This window comes from Nomascus leucogenys, chromosome 4 (assembly GCF_006542625.1).
Source record: "Nomascus leucogenys isolate Asia chromosome 4, Asia_NLE_v1, whole genome shotgun sequence".
Taxonomy (NCBI): Eukaryota; Metazoa; Chordata; class Mammalia; order Primates; family Hylobatidae; genus Nomascus; species Nomascus leucogenys.
The window spans coordinates 86,029,176-86,041,715 of record NC_044384.1 but is presented as its reverse complement, the minus strand read 5'-3'; the positions used below and the strand labels follow the sequence as shown (position 1 = coordinate 86,041,715).

Here is a 12,540-nt window from a genome sequence, read left to right as displayed (position 1 = left end):
TACAAAAAATACAAATAGTTGGGCATGGTGGTGCGTGCCTATAGTCCCAGTTACTTGGAAAGCTGAGGCAGGAGGATCACTTGAGCCAGGGAGGTCGAGGCTGCAGTGAGCCATGATTGCACCACTCCACTTAAGCCTGAGCAACAAAGTGAGAGCCTGTCTCACAAAAACAAAAAACCGAAAATACAAGCCTCCCTCCCTCCCCTGCTCCAGGTCAGGGGGCTATCTTTTCAGGAGGGACTGGACATCAGCATTTTTCATCCTGCCCCAGCTACCTGTTATTGAGGCTGAGTTCTGGGTGAGTGTATCTGAGATGTGGAGGTGCCTTTCTTCCACCCAGCCCCCACTGGTAAGATGAATACCCAACATTGGGCATGGCACTGCTGAGAACACTGGGGCACAACTCACTCTTACTTCACTTGTGGAATGGGGGTTCCATTCAGAGGGTGGAGGAGGGGAGCTGAGGAGACCTGGGGCTGCTGCACTTGCCCTCCTCCAAGCACTCAGCTCCTAAAGTGGGGGTGTCACTCAGAGAGTGGCACGCTATTGTTCCTGCCAGCACCAGAGCCCTGGCTCAGAGATTTCTCTTGGGAACAGAAGTGGGTAGTAAGGCTGGGGCATGGTGGCTCACGCCTGTAATCCCAGCACTTTGGGAGGCTGAGGTGGTTGGATCACTTGAGGTCAGGAGTTCAAGACCGGCCTGGCCAACATGGTGAAACCCCGTCTCTACTAAAAGTACAAAAATTAGCAGTGCATGCCTGTAACACAAGCTACGAGGCAGGAGAATCACTTGAACCCAGGAAGCGGAGGTTGTAGTTGCCAAGATTGTGCCACTGCACTCCAGCCTCCTGGGTGACAGAGCAAGATCATGTATTGAAAAAAAAAAAAAAGCGGATCACGAGGTCAGGAGATCGAGACCACGGTGAAACCCCGTCTCTACTAAAAATACAAAAAAATTATCCGGGCGTGGTGGCGGGCGCCTGTAGTCCCAGCTACTCGGAGAGGCTGAGGCAGGAGAATGGCGTGAACCCGGGAGGCGGAGCTTGCAGTGAGCCGAGATCACGCCACTGCACTCCAGCCTGGGTGACAGAGCGAGACTCCGTCTCAAAAAAAAAAAAAAGAAAAAAAAAAAGTAGGTTGTAAGAGAGAGAGCTCCAGATCTTTCCCTAAAGGAACATTTGTAACAGATTGTAGAGAAGTTTAAGTTCAAGCCCAAGAGCACTCTCAAAATACTGGAGGTTATGGGGAAAAGCAATAGAGGGGAGATTGATGGACTTTGGAGATACAGGTTAAATTGCAGGCTGGCTAGTTTGCTGGAGAGAAACTGGGGAAAGGGAAACTGGAGAATCCTGCTGGAGTCAGAACAAATCTCAGACACTGACCTCCAGGACTGTTTCTTCAAAGGCGTCACCAGGTTTGATTGGATCCATTTGTGGAGGAGTTTATACCCCAGAGCTTTGTTGAAAATACAGTAATAGACAACTCAGCTGGCAATTACTGGAGCCTAACAGCTGGGTGTGTCAGGGAATGAGTCAGTCAGAGAGTCCTGCCAAAACCTTTGTTAACCCATGGTGACTGTGGGTACCCAAGGCTGTACCCCCTGAGGAGTGACATCTGAGGCTTCACACTCTGGCAGCAAGAAGGAGGAGATAGACTTCACTGAAATAATCCCTCCAGTAACCAAACGAACAAGTAAGGATAACGAGCTGGAGATTTGTAGCTATCATACACGAGCAACGTCAGCCTCTTGTTTGGTACCTGGGGAGCCCCCAGGAGGAGCAGGGAAGAGCAGACAGAGAAGGGGGAAGGCAGAGGACAGCGAGGAGTCTGGGCTCCCTTTTTTTTCCCCCATCAACCAAAAGAGGAATGTCAACATTTATTTGGCACCACTGAGTTCAGAATATCCTTAGGGCTCTGTATAGGTGACAAAAGGAGTATCAGGACATGGTCATTTCCTTAGGAAGATGCCGTATAGGAAGAGAGGGTGGAAAATCATGAGGGCATTAGCCTCCGGGACTTTGCTGCTCAAATTTCAGGAGCTGTTTTTCAAGTTTTGAGGTGTTTTCTTGATGCATCATCAGAAACTGGCCATACAAGTGAAAGACAGGAATGTCAAATTTATACCTTTCATACCAGGCAGAATTTTCTGGAAGTGTGACATTCACTTCCTATAAATTAAACCTGTTTTTATAAGGCTTGAGTACTTCCTTGACTTCACCATAAAGGGGGCATGGGTCCTTTGTGAATAAAGTCAGCACAGGAAGAGTTGTCTTAGAGGCGGAGCAGTTTATCAAGAAGAGTCCAAGGGAGGATCTGGCAAGTTGCATGCTATTTCCTTGAAACCAGAGCATCTTAATTCTGATCCAGATTATTTCTCCCCTTAGAAATAATTGCAAACAAGATTAAAACTGTATTCAGGAACTATTCCAGCTGGCTTTTGGCTTTCTCTGATGTATACTCCTGAGCTTCACACCGCCAACATCCCTGCTTCTGCCCCACACCCAGGCTGGGCTGCCTTTGACCTTGGATTGGCGACATGGAGAGTTAGGGACCCAGAACTGCCTGCAAGTAGTTCATACCCCACCCCTGCCATTGCCCACATTCAACCTGTCACAAAGTCCTGCCTACTATGTCCCCACAGCTCCCATCAACCTTGCGATCCCCTCTGCAACGTCCAGAGAGGCAGGGCTGAGAGCTAGGTTCTGCCTCTCCTGACACACAGACAGACAACTCTCCCTAGTTGTGATCTTGGGCAAGTCTCTTCACCTCTCTGAGCCTTGGTTTTCTCAACTATGAAATAAAAATAAAGATAGGCCGGGCGTGGCGGCTCATGCCTGTAATCCCAGCACTTTGGGAGGCTGAGGCGGGTGGATCACGAGATCAGGAGTTTGAGACCAGCCTGGCCAATATGGTGAAACCCCATCTCTACTAAAAATACAAAAAATTATCTTGGCGTGGTGGCGGGCACCTGTAATCCCAGCTACTCAGGAGGCTGAGGCAGGAGAATTGCTTGAACCTGGGAGGCAGAGGTTGCAGTGAGCTGAGATCACACCATTGCACTCCAGCCTGGGTGACAGAATGAGACTCCATTTCAAAAAAAAAAAAAATTAAATAAATAAATAGGCCAGGCACAGTGGCTCATGCCTGTAATCCCAACACTTTGGGAGGCCAAGGCAGGCAGATCACAAGGTCAAGAGATCAAGACCATCATGGTGAAACCCCATCTCTACTAAAAATACAAAAATTAGCTGGGCGTGGTGGCGTGCGCATGTACTCGGGGGGCTAAGGCAGGAGAATCGCTTGAACCCAGGAGGCAGAGGTTGCAGTGACCCGAGACCATGCCACTGCACTCCAGCCTGGCAACAGAGAAAGACTCCGTCTTAAAAAATAATAAGAAAGAAAGAAAAAAAGCAAGAAAGAAAGCAAGAAAGCAAGAAAGAAGAAAGAAAAGAAAGAAAGCAAGAAAGAGAAAGAAAGAAAGAGAAAGAAAGAAAGAAAGAAGAAAGAAAGAAGAAAGAAAGAAAGAAAGAAAGAAAGAGAAAGAAAGAAAGAAAGAAAGAAAGAAAGAAAGAAAGAAAGAAAGAAAGAAAGAAAGAAAGAAAGAAAGAAAGAAAGAAAGAGAAAAGAAAGAAAGACACTGGCGGGTGTGGTGGCTCATGCCTGTAATCCCAGTATTTTGGGAGGCTGAGGCAGGAGGATCACTTGAGCCCAGGAGCTTGAGACCAGCCTGGGCAACATGGCAAAACTGTCTCTACAAAAAAGCACAAAATTTAGCCAGGCATGGTGGCATGTGCCTATAGTCCCAGCGACTTGGGGGACTGAGGTGGGAGGATTGCTTGAGCCTGGGAGATCGAGGCTGCATGAACTATGTTTGTGCCACAGCACTCCAGCCTGGGTGACAGAGCGAGACCCTGTCGCAAAATAATAATAGTAATAATAATAAAGATACCTACCATACAAGACTGTTGTGAGAAATCAGTAAGATTACCCAGGAAGGGTGCTTAGCTCAGGCTTGGCTCATGGCATATGTTAAACACTCTCTAAAAGTCACCACTATTAGTATCAGTTCAGACTTCATCATTTCTTGGCTGGGCACTCAGGACAGCCCCCTTGATGGCCTCTCTGTCTCCATTCTTGCCCCTCCAATCTGTCCTCTCCAACTAAGCCAGTGTCAAGCCCCTGTTTACATCTTGTCAATGGCACCTGCATCTTCTTTGCCAAGGGTGGGTCTTGGTCCATCTGAGATACTGATTAAAGTGCAACTTTTTGGGATGTCCCCTCCAAGGATCCCTGCACTTGTCACAATGTCCCAGGCAATCTTGCGGTGCACTGACACTTGAGATTCACCCCTCTGCAAGCTAGTCTACATTCATTGGTGCAGGATTCAAGGCTCTTCAGATCTAGCCCCTGCCAACCTTTCCAGCCTGATACTCCCTACCTCACACCATACCCTCCACTGACACCACAGCACGTGCACCTCCCTCCTGCCGCACACTATCCTGTACCTCTGCTGTTCCCTCTGCTTCCCTGTCCCCCAGGCTGGGGAACATGCCTATTTTGGGCCAAATTGTGTCTCCCCCACCCCTGCAAATTCGTATGTTGAAGCCCTGGCTCCCCAGTACCTCAGAATGTGACGTATTTGGAGAGAGGGCCTTTAAAGAGGTGATTTAACTTAACATGAGGCCAATTAGGGTGGGCTCTGATCCAATCTGATTAATGTTCTTATCAGAAGAGGAAATTTGGACACACAGAGACACCAGAGCAGAGGGAAGACCTTGTGAAGACACAGGGAGAACGTGGCCATCTTTGAGTTAAGGTAAGAGGCCTCAGAAGAAATCAACTCTGCCAACATCTTGCTTTTGGACTTTCAGCCCCCACAATTGTGAGAAAATAAACTTCTGTTGTTTCCATGCCCAGGCCGTGGTGTTTTGTTACAGCAGCTAGCCAAGCTGATGCACAGAGAGCACCTCCCTGCAGGGCAGCAGCTGTGCCTGCCCCTCATAGAGAACTTACCATGTGGTTCTGCACCTAGTGCTCTACTCATGTATTTACCTCTCCTGTTAGGTCAAGGCTTTTTGCAAGGTAGGGTTGTGAGTTATCAGCGAGTTATGAAATTGACTTCGTGGGTTCAATCAGCATTTTTAATGAAATAATAGGATAGAATAGAATAGAAAATAGAGTACACCACATAGAGTAAAGCTATGAACTGTCTCATGAAACTGGTATTTCCCTGTGTATATGTCATATATGTGCATTGGGCCACAATGTAAAATGCATTTTTTTTTTACTAATTCTCATGGCCAAGAAAGATAGAAAGCCAGTGCATAGCCCCTGTGACCCTCGAAGATGATGTCACACCTTCTCATTTCTGTATGTCCAGTGCCACCGTGCCCAGACACTGCTGTGCTTTCTGTACAGCCTGTGGAACCATGAGCCAATTAAACTTCTTTTCTTTATAAATTACCCAGTCTCAAGTATTTCCTTACAGCAACGTGAGAATGGACTAATACACTTGTGATATAGTGTTAAATGTTTGCTATGGCTTGGATGTTTGTTTCCTCCAAACCCACATGTTGAAACTTAATCCTGTTGATGGAAAGAGTCAAACTCTGTAACATATCTGAAGAGATTTATTCTGAGCCCAACATGAGCGACCAATGGCCTGTGATACAGCCCTAGGAGATCTTAAGAATATGTGCCCAAGGTGGTTGGGCTACAGCTTGGTTTTATACCTTTTAGGGAGACATAAGACATTGATACATGTTAGATGTACATTCATTTGGTCCAGAAGGGTGGGACAACTGGAAGCTGGGGGGAGGTGGTGGCAGTCTAGGGAGGGGAGCTTCCAGATCATAAGTAGATTCAAAGATTTTCTGATTGGCAATTGGTAGAAAGAATTTATCTAAGGACCTGGAATTAATAGAAGGGGGTGTCTGGGTTAAGATGAGGGGTTGTGGAGACCAAAGTTTTTTTTGTTTGTTTGTTTGTTTGTTTTTTGATACAGACTCTCGCTCTGTCGCCCAGGCTGGAGTGCAGTGGTACAATCTCAGCTCACTGCAAGCTCCGCCTCCCAGGTTCACACCATTCTCCTGTCTCAGCCTCCTGAGTAGGTGGGACTACAGGCGCCCGCCACCACGCCCGGCTAATTTTTTTGTATTTTTTAGTAGCGACAGGGTTTCACCGTGTTAGCAAGGATGGTCTCGATCTCCTGACCTTGTGATCTGCCCATCTTGGCCTCCCAAAGTGCTGGGATTACAGGCGTGAGCCACCGCGCCCGGCCTCAAAGTTTTTATTATGCAGATGAAGCCTCCAGGTAGCAGTCTTCAGAGAACATAGATTGTAAATTTTGCCTGTCAGACTTTTTTTCTCCTGGATCAGGAAAAAGACCTGGAAAAGGAAGGGGATTCTCTTTAGAATGTAGATTTCCCCCATGACAGGACTATTTCAATATATGGCAAAGAAACATAATTTGGAGTAAAATACTTTGATTTATTTCAGGGCCTGCTATCTGTCATGTGATGCTATACTAGAGTCAGGCTGGAATTTGGTATCCTATTGCTACAAAGAGTCTGCTTTATCAGGCTTAAGATCTGTTTTTACTGGTGAGATGTGACTGAATTCCAAAAGGGAGAAGGGAATAATGAGGCATATCCAACTCTCACTTCCCATCAAGGTCTGAACTAGTTGTTTAGGTTAACTTTGGAATGCCCTTGGCTGAGAGGAGAGGTCTACTCAGATGGTTGGGAGGCTTAGATTTTTATTTTTGGTTTACATTACTAAATGTGGAAGTGTTGAAATGTGGGGCCATTAAGAGGTGATAGGTTCTGCCCTATAGATGGATTAATCCATTTATAAATTAATGGATTAATGACTTAATGAATTAGTGGGTTATAACAGGAGTGGGACTGGTGGCTTTATAAGAAGAGTCAGCTGGGCACAGTGGCTCACACCTGTAATTCCAATATTTTGGGAGGCCGAGGCGAGTGGATCACCTGAGATCAGGAGTTTGAGACCAGCCTGGCCAACATGGCAAAACCCAGGCATGATGGCAGGCGCCTGTAATCCCAGCTACTCAGGAGGCTGAGGCATGAGAATCGCTTGAACCTGGGAGGCAGAGGTTGCAGTGAGCCAAGATCACACCATTGCACTCCAGCCTGGGGGACAGAGTGAGACTCTGTCTCGAAAAAATAAAGAAGAGGCAGAGAGACGTGAGCTAGACACTCAGCCCCCTGGCCATGTGATAGCCTGCATCACCTCAGGACTCTGTAGAGAGTCCCCATCAGCAAGAGGGCTCTCACCAGTTGTGCCCTCTCAACTTTGGACTTCCCAGCATCCAGAACTGTAAGAAATAAATTTTATTTATTATACTCAGTTTCAGGTACTCTGTTATAAGCAACCGAAAACAGATTGTTATAAGCAACCGAAAACAGATTAAGACAGTACTCAAGGTAAAATACCAATACACAACACACAAATTTTGTATACAGTGTGATTGCAATTGTGTTTCAGTTTCCTCATCTGTAAAGTGGGAATAGAAATAGTAGGCTGGAAGTGGTGGCTCACGTCTGTAATCCTAGTGCTTTGGGAGACTGAGGCTGGCAGATTGCCTGAGCTCAAGAGTTCAAGACAAGCCTGGGCAACATGGTGAACCCCGTCTCTACTAAAATACAAAAAATTAGCCTGGTGTGACGCCGTGCACCTGTAATCCCAGCTACTTGGGAGGCTGAGGGAGAAGAATTGCTTAAACCCAGGAGACAGAGGTTGCAGTGAGCCTAGATCATGCCACTGCACTCCAGCCTGGGAGACAGAGTGAGACTCTGTCTCCAAAAACACAGAAATAGTACCTACACTTCTTAGGGTAGTGATGAGGTTTAAATGAATTACTGTTCATAATACAAACATTAGCCAGGTGTGATGATGCGTTCCTGCAGTCCCAGCTACTCAGGAGGCTGAGGCAGGAGAATCACTTGAACCTGGGAGGTAGAGGTTGCAGTGAGTCAAGATCAAGCCACTGTACTCCAGCCTGGGTGACAGAGTGAGACTCCATCTGAACAAAATAATTACTGTTCAGAGACACAGTTCATACTGCACAAGCATTGGTTGAATAAAATAAATTCTGTCTTCTAAATAGCTCATGAATGGGTGCCCCTCCTCTTCCCTGGTCCAAGTCACATTATCTCTCTACCCTATTCCTTCCTTGGCCTAATGGGTTTCTTTGCATCCACCATTATGCTCCTCCAATGCCTCCTACCTACCCAAGCTCAGGTGACCTTTTCAAAAGGCAAATATGATGCATATGCTTAACATCCTTCAATGGCTTCCTATTGCACAATCCACACGCCTTAATAGGGCTGACAAGGCATGAATGATTTGGCCCCTAACCACCTGTTCAGGCTCATCTTTACTATTGCCACTGAACCTCACGCATGACCTCACTTTGACTTCACATATTACTGAGGTACCCTGGGGAGTTGCTTCCTGGTAGTCTGTAAGAGCCAGGATAATCAAAACCATGTTTCCATTGACTGGAAGTGGAAATTGCACCCCCAGAGCAGATTGCCCCAGATTGCACTCTTGGCTCTCTAGTCACCTGCTATGCCAGTCAACTTCCTGATTCTGTCAGAAGTGTTTGGACCAGAGTGACTCCATCTTGAATAGAGTCTGTGTAAAATGAAGATGAGACCTTCAGAGGTGCATTCCCAGGGAGCAGGCATTCTTAGTCACAGGATAAGATAGGAGGTCGGCAGGCTGTCACAAGATATAGGTCACAAGGACCCTGCTGATAAAACAAGATGTGGGGAAAAAAAAAAGCCCCAGACCCAGTAAAATCAAGCTGGCAATGAAAGCAAACTCTGATTGTTCTCACTGCTGAAAATACGCTAAATATAATGCATTAGAATGCTAAAAGACACCCCCACCAGTGCCGTTACAGTTTACAAATGCCATGTCAACGTTTGGAAGTTACCCTATGTGGTCTAAAAAGGGGAGGATCCCTCAGTCCTAGAAATCTCCACCCCTTTCCCAGTGTGAACTCCAAAGTATCTGAGACAGATCTCAGCCAATTTAGATGGTTTTATTTTGCCAAGGTTAAGGATGCACCCATGACACAGCCTCAGGAGGTCCTGACAACATGTGCCCAAGGTGATCAGGTACAGCTTGCTTTTATACCGTTTAGACATAATACATCAATCAATACATGTAAGAGGCTGGGCGCAGTGCCTCATGCCTGTAATCCCAGCACTTTGGGAGGCCAAGGCAGCCAGATCACCTGAGATCGGGAGTTCAAGACCAGCCTGGCCAACACGGTGAAACCCTGTCTCTACTAAAAATACAAAAATTAGCCAGGCATGGTGGTGTATGTCTGTAATCCCAACTACTTGGGAGGCTGAGGCATGAGGATCGCTTGAACCTGGGAGGCAGTGGTTGCAGTGAGCTGAGTTTGTGCCACTGCACTCCAGCCTGGGTGACAGAGAGAGATTCCATCTCAAAAAAAAAAATACATGTAAGATGTATATTCAGATATTCTGTTATAAGCAACAGAAAGGTGGGAAAACTTGAAGTGGGAGAATTTGAAGTGATCTGGAAAGGTGGGACAACTTGAAGTGAGGGCTTCCAGGTTATAGGTAGATTTAAAAATTTTCTGATTGGCAATTGGTTGAAAGAGTTAAGTTATTATCTAAAGACATGGCATCAACAGAAAGAAATGTTTGGGTTATCACAATAAGGGGTTGTGGAGACCAAAGTTTTATGATGCATATGAAGTCTCCAGGTAGCAGGCTTCAGAGAGAATAGACTGCAAATGTTTCTTATCAGACTTAAGGTCTATGTTGATGTTAATGCTGGTTGGCTTTTCCTGAATTCCAAAAGGGAGAAGGGTATAATGAGGTATGTCCAACCCCCAATTCTTATCATGGCCTAAACTAGTTTTTCAGGTTAACTTTGGAATGCCCTTGGCTGAGAGGAGGGGTCTATTTAGATGGTTGGGGGGGGTCTTAGAATTTTATTTTTGGTTTTCACCAGAAAACTAATACATAATCCACCCCTTGTTTAGCCTATAATCAAGAAATCACCATAGGTATACTCAGTCAATCAGCCCATGCCACTGCTCTACCTATGGAGTAGCTACCCTTTTATTCCTTTACTTTCTTAATAAACTTGTTTTTAGGCCAGGTATGGTGGCTTACACTTGTAATCCCATTGGGAGGCCAAGGTGGGTGGATCACCTGAGGTCAGGAGTTTGAGACCAGCCTGGCCAACATGGTGAAACCCCGTTTCTACTAAAAATACAAAAATTAGCCAGGTGTGGTGGTGTACACATGTAATCCCAGCTACTCGGGAGGCTGAGGCAGGAGAATTGCTTGAAACTGGGAGGCAGAGCTTGCAGTGAGCTAAGATCGTGCCACTGCACTCCAGCCTAGGTGACAGAGTGAGACCCTATCTCAAAAATAAAATAAAATAAAAATAAAAAAAACAAACTTGCTTTTACTTTCCTCTCTTGGCTTGCTCTTGAATTCCTTCCTGCATGAGGCCAAGAACCCATGTGGCCTCCTAGGCCGAACCCCAATTTGGGGGTTTGCCTTGTGACAATTCCTTCATTCAGGAGGGATTTATTGCACTGTGGGTACACAGAGCTAAATCAGACCCAGCCTTGCTTCCTCTGGGCCAGGCTGTCTTCTAAGTGCTTTATGTGAATTAACTAATTTCCTGCCAGATAGGTACTATTTTTTTTTTTTTTGAGATGGATTCTTGCTTTATCATCAGGCTGGAGTGCAGTGGCTCGATCTCAGCTCACTGCAACCTCTGCCTCCTGGGTTCAAGTGATTCTCCTGCCTTAGCCTCCCGAGTAGCTGGGACTACAGGTGCGTGCCACCATGCCCAGCTAATTTTTGTAGTTTTTTAGTAGAGACAGGGTTTTGCTATGTTGGCCAGGATGGTCTTGATCTCTTAACCTTGTGATCCGCCCACCTTGGCTTCCCAAAGTGCTGGGATTACAGGCATCAGCCGCTGCACCCGGCCCAGATAGGTACTACTATTGGTTCCATTTTACTAGTAGGGAAAGTGAAGCACAGGGAGGTTAATTACCTTGCTCAAGGCTTTGTAGCTTGGCTCCAGAGCTGTGGTAAGGTTAACAAGCCCGAGTGCTATAAAGCCCTTGACAGACTTCAGAGGTAGAGACAATCATATTTAATTAGTGGGAGTCCAACAAGTATTCCTAATAAAAAATTTATATGTGTCCACAATTTCCAGGGTGGTTTTATGTGGATTCTCTCATTCTACTACATGAGGCATGTTAATGGAAAAACCAAACTCTGTAAAACATTTTAAAGAGGTTTATTCTCTACCAATATGGGTGACCATAACCTGGGGAATAGTCTCAAGATGTTCTGAGGAAGTGTGCCCAAGGTGGTTGGGTTACAGTTTGGTTTTATATGTTTTAAGGAGTTAGGAGTTATAAACAAAGACAATAAATCAATACATGGAAGGGATACATTGGTTTGTGAGAAAACATTTTAAATGGTTCATTTTCAAGGCATGATAAATCTAAGCACTGAGAGCCAGCCTGCGAATGTAACAAACCGCATGGCTCATGCACCCAGAAGGTCATAATAAGTGAACAGAATGTAGAGGATGTGTCAGCCCATAAAAGAGAAGAAAATTTCGTTATTGGGAAATTAAAAAGCAGAGAAGGTCATCAGTGTATAACCTTATAAGGGGGATGATGAAACTTAGGCAATGTCTGGGATGATTGTAACACCATAGTACTCAGCCAATAAGGAACTGGGAAAAGGAAGTGGGTGCTAGAATATAAATTACCTGCTGTAGCTGCCCCAGGTATGCCTGCCTATCAGATGCCCGATCTTGCAAGATGGCTATTAAATGTCTCACTTTCACTGTTCTTCGTGCCTCTGAGTCCGTTCTTTGGGTTTGGACATGTGAGCTTGTTTCTCACAAATCTGGGGGCTCATCTGGGATCTATGTGCCTGTGCGGAGTGGGACTCTGGGAGAGAGGGGAGATGCATCCCACCTGATTTAGGTGGCCCACTCTTTCTGGCCATCCCGGCTCCCCACAGAGGCCATAGACAAACCTGAGACTGTTATTCAGGAGGCAGCACAGGTGACATAGGGAGAAAAGCAGGCACCATGGCAACCAGGCAACCTCACGCATGACCCAAGGTCAGAAAAATGGAGGGCCAAGGACAGAAAATTGGAATATAAGTACTGCCTTGTTGGTTGGGCATTTTTGGAGGTCTAGTGTGTGTGACTGAGAAGTATCTTCGATATGAAGTGAGTGTGGAGTCCCAATCCATGGTCCCCTTCTCCTGCAAGGGAAACAGCTGGAGACAGATGAAGCGATTCTTGTGGTGTGCAAGAAACCTCCAGTGGCGGCGTTGAGTACACAGAGAAAAGCTCCGACTGACCGAAAGTTGGAAACAGGAATTCTAGGCCTAGGGAAAAAAGGAAAGAGGGAGACAAACTTTCTCTGACATTCCCCCAGACAGTCCTTTGTGGAGAATGTTGCAGGTTTGGAGGAATAATCCT

The 12,540-nt window shown here is 46.1% G+C and overlaps 1 pseudogene; it reads right to left on the bottom strand.

Annotated features, from left to right (window-relative positions):
• Nucleotides 1–1,122: 1,122 nt before the first annotated feature.
• On the bottom strand, nt 1,123–2,780 carry LOC115834776 (annotated as a pseudogene).
• Nucleotides 2,781–12,540: the final 9,760 nt, after the last annotated feature.